Here is a 9,756-nt window from a genome sequence, read left to right as displayed (position 1 = left end):
GAAACAAATATATTATTTCCACTACATTCAAAGTGAGATATTTCAAGCCTTTATTTGTTATAATTTTGGTGATTATGGCTCACAGTTTATGAAAACCCCAAATAAAAATCCCAAATTAGAAAATTAGAATATTTTATGAAATCAATAAACAATTAAATCATCCAAATGATAACAGATAAAGGTTTAAAATATCTTGCTTTGCGTGTAATGAGACTATGTAATATATTAGTTTCACCTTTTAAGTTGAATTATTGAAATAAATTAACTTTTACACAATATTCTAATGTTCCGACCTTCACCTGTAGCTTTATTTATATTTACTATATTAGCATAGGAGGCTAGTTCAGCTGCTACATGGTTGTCTGTCTGTACAGTCATGCTAGTTCAATGCTATTAAAGCACTTTAAACTTTAAATCAAAGCATTTTGTTTTTTCATATAAAATAAATACATTTCTATGCAGTTTAGAAGTTTTGGGGATGTCCCTGTTTTTCTTATTCCTTTTTCTGAAAGGTGTTAGCCTAGCCGCGGCGGCGGCAGTTGTCGTGTTGTTGTTCATGTCTGGCTACGAGGAGCTGCTAACGCTTAAACACGGCGGCCGTTGATGTTGGCGGCGCGTCAGCTGGACGTGTGGCGAGCTAAACAGCTAATCAGCTAATCAGCTAACCAGCTAACCAGCTAACCAGCTAATCATCCGGGCCCAGAGTCAACAGAACTAAGTGCAGCTCGTTAGCCCCGCTAGCGCCGCCGCCGCGTGTTTGTGCAGCTAATTGGGAGGAATTATTCAATTTGTGCCTCTTGGAGCCGAAGTTCACAATCACACAATCAGAACCAACACCAAACTAAGATGCTACAGTGGCAGCGGTGGATGTTTGGAATAAATTAGATATAGATTTGAAATTATGTAGAACTTTAACTTTATTTAAAAAAACATTGAAAAGAAGGATGATTTCCTTATATTAAATTAATGAGTGGCTTGATGTTGATTTGGGTATTTATTTATTTAATTGGTGATTTGCTTTGATTTTTTAAGGATGAAGGTAACATGTAGACTGCACCTTTATTTTAAAAATCTTTTATTTTTTGAGGAATGTTTGTTATCCCTACAGAGGCAATTTGTTTTACGGGCAGTCTTTCTCTTACTTTTTGCTTTTATTTTATTAATTTAATTAATCTTTTTGAGGGTAGGCAAATAATAAGCTTTGCTTCAGCCTACCCCTTTTTCGGTCTAGATGTTATTTGTTTATTTGTATACTGGAAACTTTTTTTTGTTATGTTATCTTTGAACAATTGAACGTTTTCTTGTTGTCAGTTTTACTCTTGGTTTTTTATTTATTTTTTTTATGTCATGACCGAAAATAAACTAAACTAAACTAAAAGTTTGGACGGATGACGAGCCCAGGATGGATGGGGGTTCTGGTTCTGGTTCTGGTTCTGGATCTGGTTCTGGTCCTGGTTCTGGTTCTGGTTCTGGATCTGGTTCTGGTCCTGGTTCTGGTTCTGGTTCTGGATCTGGTCCTGGTTCTGGTTCTGGATCTGGTCCTGGTTCTGGTTCTGGTTCTGGTTCTGGATCTGGGGCTAGGGTTAACACCCTCAGAAACAGAAATAAGGGACGTCCCGATTTCAGCAGCGCAGGCGCCAAAAAAAGGGACGTCCCCAAAACTTCTAAACTACATAGAAATGTGTTTATTTTATATGAAAAAACTAAATGCTTTGATTTAAAGTTTAAAGTGCTTTAATAGCATTGAACTAGCATGACTGTACAGACAGACAACCATACTAGCAACTGAAATATCCTCCTATGCTACGTATGTAACATCAGCCCAGATGTAGAATATAGATACAGGTGAAGAATATGGTGTAAAAGTTAATTTATTTCAATAATTCAACTAGAATATGGTGTAAAAGTTAATTTATTTCAATAATTCAACTAGAATATGGTGTAAAAGTTAATTTATTTCAATAATTCAACTAGAATATGGTGTAAAAGTTAATTTATTTCAATAATTCAACTAGAATATGGTGTAAAAGTTAATTTATTTCAATAATTCAACTAGAATATGGTGTAAAAGTTAATTTATTTCAATAATTCAACTAGAATATGGTGTAAAAGTTAATTTATTTCAATAATTCAACTAGAATATGGTGTAAAAGTTAATTTATTTCAATAATTCAACTAGAATATGGTGTAAAAGTTAATTTATTTCAATAATTCAACTAGAATATGGTGTAAAAGTTAATTTATTTCAATAATTCAACTAGAATAAGGTGTAAAAGTTAATTTATTTCAATAATTCAACTAGAATATGGTGTAAAAGTTAATTTATTTCAATAATTCAACTAGAATATGGTGTAAAAGTTAATTTATTTCAATAATTCAACTAGAATATGGTGTAAAAGTTAATTTATTTCAATAATTCAACTAGAATATGGTGTAAAAGTTAATTTATTTCAATAATTCAACTAGAATATGGTGTAAAAGTTAATTTATTTCAATAATTCAACTAGAATATGGTGTAAAAGTTAATTTATTTCAATAATTCAACTAGAATATGGTGTAAAAGTTAATTTATTTCAATAATTCAACTAGAATATGGTGTAAAAGTTAATTTATTTCAATAATTCAACTAGAATATGGTGTAAAAGTTAATTTATTTCAATAATTCAACTAGAATATGGTGTAAAAGTTAATTTATTTCAATAATTCAACTAGAATATGGTGTAAAAGTTAATTTATTTCAATAATTCAACTAGAATATGGTGTAAAAGTTAATTTATTTCAATAATTCAACTAGAATATGGTGTAAAAGTTAATTTATTTCAATAATTCAACTAGAATAAGGTGTAAAAGTTAATTTATTTCAATAATTCAACTAGAATATGGTGTAAAAGTTAATTTATTTCAATAATTCAACTAGAATATGGTGTAAAAGTTCATTTATTTCAATAATTCAACTAGAATATGGTGTAAAAGTTAATTTATTTCAATAATTCAACTAGAATATGGTGTAAAAGTTCATTTATTTCAATAATTCAACTAGAATATGGTGTAAAAGTTAATTTATTTCAATAATTCAACTAGAATAGGGTGTAAAAGTTCATTTATTTCAATAATTCAACTAGAATATGGTGTAAAAGTTAATTTATTTCAATAATTCAACTAGAATATGGTGGAAAAGTTAATTTATTTCAATAATTCAACTAGAATAGGGTGTAAAAGTTAATTTATTTCAATAATTCAACTAGAATATGTTGTAAAAGTTCATTTATTTCAATAATTCAACTAGAATATGGTGTTAAAGTTAATTTATTTCAATAATTCAACTAGAATATGGTGTAAAAGTTAATTTATTTCAATAATTCAACTAGAATATGTTGTAAAAGTTCATTTATTTCAATAATTCAACTAGAATAGGGTGTAAAAGTTCATTTATTTCAATAATTCAACTTAAAATGATAAACTATTGCATTACATAGTCTTATTACATGCAAAGCAAGATGTTTTAAACCTTTATTTGTTATAATCTTGATGATTGAATTGTTCATTGATTTTTATTTGGTGTTTTCATAAACTGTGAGCCTTTATCACCAAAATTATAACAAATAAAGGCTTGAAATATCTCACTTTGAATGTAGTGGGAAATAATATATTTGTTTCACCTGTAGTTAAATTTACTACGAATGACGTTTTGCGATATATTCTAATGTTCCGACCTTCACCTGTTTATTATGACATCAATAAATAAGAGCATAATCTACAGGACTGTCTCAGAAAATTAGAATATTGTGATAAAGTTCTTTATTTTCTGTAATTCAATTAAAAAAACAAAAATGTCATACATTCTGGATTCATTACAAATCAACTGAAATATTGCAAGCCTTTTATTATTTTAATATTGCTGTTTATGGTTTACAGTTTAAGATTAAGATTCCCAGAATATTCAAATTTTTTGAGATAGGATATTTGAGTTTTCTTAAGCTGTAAGCCATGTAAATGTAAAGACAGGAGGAAACCTAAAAAAATCTGTCAAGTTATTAATGAGAAACAGGGCTGGGATTAAATAAGTTTTCTTCTTCCCACTGCCTTTCCAGTGTTAATTAGTTCATTTGTATTTTGAACCTGCACATCTACTGTTAATTTACTGTTAATTTACTGTTAAATTTGTTTAATTTTCTGTTGCACGCAAGTCACTAATGTTATGTTGCATTGCTCGAAATAAATATGAACTGAACTGGAAGATAAACAACGACAAACAAACACTGAGAAAAGTCTTCAGTCCTGCAGCGACGTAAACAGTTTTTCCCCCTAGTGGTCGGAAGAGGAACTGCAGTTTTTCTTAATTCCAGGGTGAAGTTGGAATGTTGTCGTTGATCGTTACAGATTTTCACGTTTTTATTTTATTTATCTGTGTAAAACTAGCTTTTTAAACTTTTAAACTGCAACATTTTTCTTTCCTTCACAAGTTTATTTTCTTCACTTGATACAGTCGTAGTAATTTGTGATTTGTTGGTCATTCCTCTTCCTCTTCCTCCCCAAACAAACATCTTCATCTTCGTCTCTAAATTTATCCGTCAGTTCCGGCTCGTCCCTCGGTTTTATCTGATGTTCTTATTCTCCAACAACAACAACGCCCCCCAGGTTTTTATTTGGGTGTTTTATTCTAAATTTAGCCGTTATTCCGTGTTTCCTCCCGACTTCCTTGTTTTGGCTCCGATCAGGGCGGAGCTTGGGCCGAGGCTCCGCCCACTTCCTGTGGAGCTCAGGCCGAGGCTCCGCCCACTTCCTGTCGGGGCTGGGGCTGAAGCTCCGCCCACTTCCTGTCGGGGCTGGGGCTGAAGCCCCGCCCACTTCCTGTCCAGACCTGACAGAAGGAGAAAAACCCACATGACCCGGACGACCCGGATCAAGACCAGTCCGGCTGGTCAGAACCGGGCCGGTCTTATCCATAAATCACCATTAAAGACATAAATAACAATTAAAGCTGCAATCACGCGTGCAAGTTTCACCAATAAAGATCAAGGACTCAAAACTGAGTCCGATGACACCACCACGACTCTTTATGTCAAACTATTCAAAAGTTATAACAGAAAGTAGGAACTATCAGATATGGACCAACCAGATGAAGGGTGGGCGCTCTTTTTGGCGTCTAGCGTTGCCACGGTAACGCTTTTGACTGAGAAAAGTAATGCGCATCGTCGCAGGACGGAGACGCACATTTTGATGTATAACACACCTGGGTGCACGTTACGGTTCGGGCCGTATTAACGGACGAAGAAATGGCATAAATTGCGCCAAAATGACGACGATTAATTCAAAATGTTCAAAATGGCCGACTTCCTGTTGGGTTTCGGCCATGGCTCCAAGAGACTTTTCTTTAAGTTGAGACATGATACAGGTGTGTACCGATTTTCGTGCATGTACGTCAAACCGTATTGTGGGGCTTGAGGAACAAAGTTTTCTAGGGGGCGCTGTTGAGCCGTTAGGCCACGCCCATTAATGCAAACCATTAAATATCACATTTATCACCAGGACTGGATTGGTGCAAAATTTGGTTCCTCTACCGCCCCCCGGTGGACGTCTCTGTTCCAGGACGGGTACTTAGTATTACCCACATTAAATACATGATGGAGGGAAACAGAAGAAACAGTTAGACGCTGCTGGTCTGAGCTGTTCTGGACCTAATATTCAAACCAGCTGATCAGAGGATTTTATTTAAGTTTAAGTTTTAAGTTTTTTTTCTATTTATTTATTTTTTATTTTTTTTAATTGTATTAACATACAGTACAAACAATAACAAAATACAACAATGGATACAATTATATGTATCTAGGTGTGTGTGTGTTTTAATTGGAAAAATACATGAATAAATAAATAGATAATTATCATATAGAGTGATATAATAATAATGGCAAATGTATCTACGTGAGATTATAGTGTTAATAAATGAATGAGTCAAACAGTGTTAGTGCATCTGCGGGCTAGTTTTTCAAACCATCGCTGCTCCAGTTCAATGCCACCAGCATAAAGTGTACGACGCCAGCTGCTACGGTTTTCAGCCATCCCTTCCCAGCTAGATGTATCGACATTCAACGCTTTCATATCGCGTTTCGCGACATCCTTGAAGCGAAGAAGTGGACGTCCTCTCCTTCGCACACCCTCACAAAGCTCGCCGTAGAGGATGCACTTGGGCAGCCGGTAGTCTGGCATTCTGTGCAGGTGACCAAGCCAACGGAGCCTTCTGATCTTCAGAGTTTGGAAGAGAGATTTGCTGCCAGCCCGTTTCAAAACGTCTTCGTTCGTGACCCTGTCCTGCCACTTAATTCCCTGTATGTGCCTTAGGCAACGCATATGGAAGGAGTTCAGCCTTTGTTCTTGACGGGCATATGTTGTCCATGTTTCCGCACCATATAACATACTACTAAGAACGCAGGATTCATAAATGCGGCACTTAGTTCGTTCCGTGAGATAGTTGTTCTCCCAAGCTCTAAAAAAAATAAATAAATAGATAATTATCATATAGAGTGATATAATATAGCACAATATAATATAAAGTAATATATGTAATACTATAATAGCATATAATAATATCCTAATATAACATCATCATTTTTATAATATTATAACATATAACAAAATTATATCACCATGCTATAATATATAATAATACTATAATATAACATCCTCATAACATAATATACACTTAATATACACTAATAATATAATATTATATATATATATATATATATATATATATATATATATATATATATATATATATATATATATATATATATATATATATATATATATATATATATATTATAATATAATATAATATATATAATAATATTAATATACACTAATAATAATAATAATTAAAAAAAATAATAATAATATACACTTAATATACACATAATATACACTATAAAACAATATATCATGATAATGCCAAGAATAATTATTAGAGTTAGAATTGGTAATTAATATATTACAATGAGGCACACGGATGTTTTTACCCCCAAAGCTCTTGATCCTGACAGATAGTTGCAGCGTGGAGACGATCCGCCGGCTGATCCATGTACGTGCAGCCCGGTGAGTTCTGGGTGGGGGTTCCAGTTCTGGGTGTGACCCATCAGACGCCTCACCAACGATGATAAACGATTATAAATAAACCTCTAATCGCCTCATCAGCGGCTCAGGACCCGATGTTGATATGAAGTCCTGACAGAGGAACCTGATGAAACTCCTGCAGGACTGAGTGCAGCGCTGACATACACACGTGCAAACGGACACACTGAAACAGAGCCGTCTGGGAGATTTGCGAGGCCCTGTGCGAAACGGGCAGGGGGGGGCCCGAAATTTTGGGGTTTTTCGGGTGTCTATAAGCGCAATTTAACTCTCCAATTATCAAAATACTGCATACCTTCCCCTGCCTCATCATCATCTCTTGCCTCGACGCGGGGCCCCACGGCTGCTTGAGACCCGGTCGGATCGGTGATTTTTGTAACAAATTTATCAAACAAGCCTTTCAGAGAGGCATTAAACTCTTCCATTTTCTTTAGTTTTTTTCTTTTTTCATCCCCTGATGGAAATTTCCTGATTCTGTCTCGTTCTCTCGACATTGTGTGACAGTTTGTTCCAACTCCCCCTGTCTGGATCAGAGCAGCTTGTGTCTGCGCTTGGTCTGACGCAGTTGTATTGAACAACAGACACGCATCATTGCACATATATTTATTGATATGCACAGACTAGTACACATTTAGGTCTGTAATGGAACGTGACTGTTGATATTTATAAGGGAAAAAACGAAGAAAAAAAACGAAAAAAAAAAAATTTATAAAAAAAAAAACAAAAAAAAAACGGCCCATAGCGCGAGGCCCCTTGGGGCGCGAGGCCCCGTGCGGTCGCACGGTTCGCACACCCCTTGCGGCGTCCCTGCACTGAAACATTGATGCGTCTCAGCGGGACGTTGGGGAACTCTGATGTTTCAACAAGAAAACAGGAATCAGAAACTCCAACGAATCTGCTGCAGGCTGCCGATCAAAGTTGTATTGTTGTGTGAAATAAGACATGGAAACAGGCGTTGTGGCGTAGAATTGTCAAATTGGTTTAATTCACCGTACGAATTGTTACAGATTACTTTTGTAATCCTGTATTTGACCCGGTCTTTGTACGTTTTGACTGTATAGAAACGTAATTCTTGTCATTGTAAGAATGAGATGAACCTGCTGGATCTACTGCCCTTACTGGCTAACAACTGCTGCTTTTATTATTTATCCTGCGCGTTTATTATTCATTTTCCGGACAGATTTTGGATCGTTACTCCTACAGATTTCGGAGGACCCAGGCGAATCATATATTTATTTATTTTATTTAAAGGTTTAGATTACAGGGACAATGCACATTAATAACACATTTAAACCAATGTAAAATGTGCCGGAATTAGCCAAAAAGGCTATTTTGCATCCGCTGTCCCTGGACTGGTGTAAAAATAGTCAACCTAAAAGAAAGAATTATTAGATACAATCAATAAAACATTTCCGAATAAAAAGGCTATCTCAGAATAGAGATTAAGAGGTAAAAACTAAGCTAAAATACATAAACACACAGGTTAACATAAGCTCAACAACAGACAGTTGCTACACACGAAAACAGAACCACATGAAGCAGCAACAGTAACATCAGCATTAATAACACAAGACACAGTAACACACTAACAGGCCAAAAACTAACTAGACTAAAGCACTAAACACAGAATAAAAAGCCATGCACAAAAAGCAACATTATGACTAGACAAACTAACTACTAACAAACTAATATCAAAACATTTGTCTCAATCGGGAATAGTGTGCTATGACTTTTGGTGTTGAAATTCCCATTTTTCCCAAAGTTATTCCCAAAAAAACGGCCAAAAAACCCCATTCAAAGCGGATGGGAAAAAGTAAAAAAAAAAGCCAAAATTCACCCTTTTTCTGAGTCACCTAACTTTCTCACACCTGCACGTAGAAATGTCATTCAAACTTCAAAACGGAGGAAAACTTCTCTTCTCTCTCCAAACCTGAAACTGCTTTTTCCTAAGATGTAAACTTTTCAAAATATGAGCGCTCAAGCGAGGACTGGAAATCACTTTTTTGTCAAATCTAGAGTGCGGGTGTCGGTTTCTAGAGTGCAAGAAACAGTAAAAAAATAACCAGAATTTTTATTTGTAACTCGAGCTCACGGCCAAACAGTAAAAGCTGGACAAATAATTTTTGGTCAGAATGTAGACATAGGTGTTGGGATTCATAAAATGTAACTTTGACAGGCGGGGTACGCACAACATTTAAACGGGGGGGGGCTAGAGCGGCACAAATACCTGTCTCAGTCCCCATTGGCTGTAATGTAATCAAAAGTTTTCTTCAAAAGAATCTCACTCTGTCTTCGCACTGAGCTTACTCACTCATTTTAAGGAATAAAATTAAGATTGTCAGAATCTGCCGGCTTCTGTGTCTCTCACGATGTTTTAGTTTTTCTGCTAGGAGCTATGGTTTGATCACAAATCAGAGTTATTTGAGACCTTATCAGAAGGCAAAATCTGGGTTTTTCTCTCAGCCAAACCGGAAGGTTCTGAAGTCGAGGTTCTTGTTGCCGTGGCAACCAGAGCTCAGCTGCTGAGTCATTCACCCAGAACTGGTCACATGACTCAGTCAATACAGACTTCATATACTTTAACCTGGAAAATGGAGAAATCTGACCCCTGACCTTTTGACCTTAGAC

This window comes from Cololabis saira, chromosome 23 (genome assembly GCF_033807715.1).
Source record: "Cololabis saira isolate AMF1-May2022 chromosome 23, fColSai1.1, whole genome shotgun sequence".
Lineage (NCBI taxonomy): Eukaryota > Metazoa > Chordata > Actinopteri > Beloniformes > Belonidae > Cololabis > Cololabis saira.
Note: the sequence above shows the minus strand (reverse complement) of the source record.